Below are 906 nucleotides of genomic sequence, written 5' to 3'. Positions count from 1 at the left end.
CCCACCCCCCCCGCCGGGCCTGGCCGCGGGAGTGTGGCTCTGGGGGACGTGGAGCCCCCTCCCTCCCAGTGCGGAACTCCATCCCTGGGGCTTCTCAGGTGAGGACCCAAGCAGGCTGGCAACTCCGCTCGGCAGAGGGCAGCAGAGGGGCGGGAAGGGGCAGAGGTGGCACTGGGGCTTCTGCAGCAGACGCGGTGGCCAGAGGCCAGAGGTTGCACGAGTGGCCGGCTCAGGCCAGTGAGTGAGACTTGAGTGCGGCCTGGGCCCCAGAGTCCTGCAACCTCACCTCGTGGCCCGGCTCGCCCCAGCTCTAGGCCGGGACACGCCCCCCCGACACAGAGGCGTGCAGTCTCGGCTGGGCTGGGCACCTGGCCCCGACCCTGGCACCTAACGAGGGTGGTCTCCAGGACCGGAGGAGAGCTTCGTTAGCCCCAGAGATCTGAAAAAGCAGAAAGGGGCCAGCCGGTGCCATGGTGGTTGCAGGGGCTGGATCTCACATGGTCAAGTATGTGGTTTAAGTCCTGGGGTTGCTGGTTCGAGAGAGATGCCAGGTGCGCGTGCGTATGTGCCCAAAACCCGGAAAGGAGGGACAGATGGAGGAGGGACCGCGGTGTGGCCGTGCTCACGGGGGCTGTTTCCCTGCCCACCTCAGTGAGCCCACGAGCCCTCTGGGGGAGAAACGGCAAAGTGCGTGGCGAAGTCTCCCGAGAGAACCAGCCCTCCAGGTGAGCTGCCACGCCTGATGGGCTGTCATTCTGCAAAGGCCATGAGAGCGCTGCTCTCCAGCCTTTTTCTTTGAGAGCTTTCTTCTTTTTTTTTTTAAGAATTATTTATTGGGCCAGCAAGTGTAATGGCTATGTTGCTGGACTCCCACGTAGTCAACCGTGGTTCGTGTCCCGGACCCGG

At 63.6% G+C, this 906-nt stretch overlaps 1 protein-coding gene across 1 annotated transcript in view; it reads right to left on the bottom strand.

The window, feature by feature from the left end:
* The window catches only part of MLLT1 (MLLT1 super elongation complex subunit), a gene marked incomplete in the record, with an annotated part of 60313 nt that overhangs the window by 36450 nt on the left and 22957 nt on the right, over positions 1–906 (bottom strand).

The sequence above is a fragment of the Tupaia chinensis genome, unplaced genomic scaffold, assembly GCF_000334495.1.
Source record: "Tupaia chinensis unplaced genomic scaffold, TupChi_1.0 Scaffold148210_1, whole genome shotgun sequence".
Taxonomy (NCBI): Eukaryota; Metazoa; Chordata; class Mammalia; order Scandentia; family Tupaiidae; genus Tupaia; species Tupaia belangeri.
This window is presented reverse-complemented; position numbering and strand designations above follow the sequence as displayed.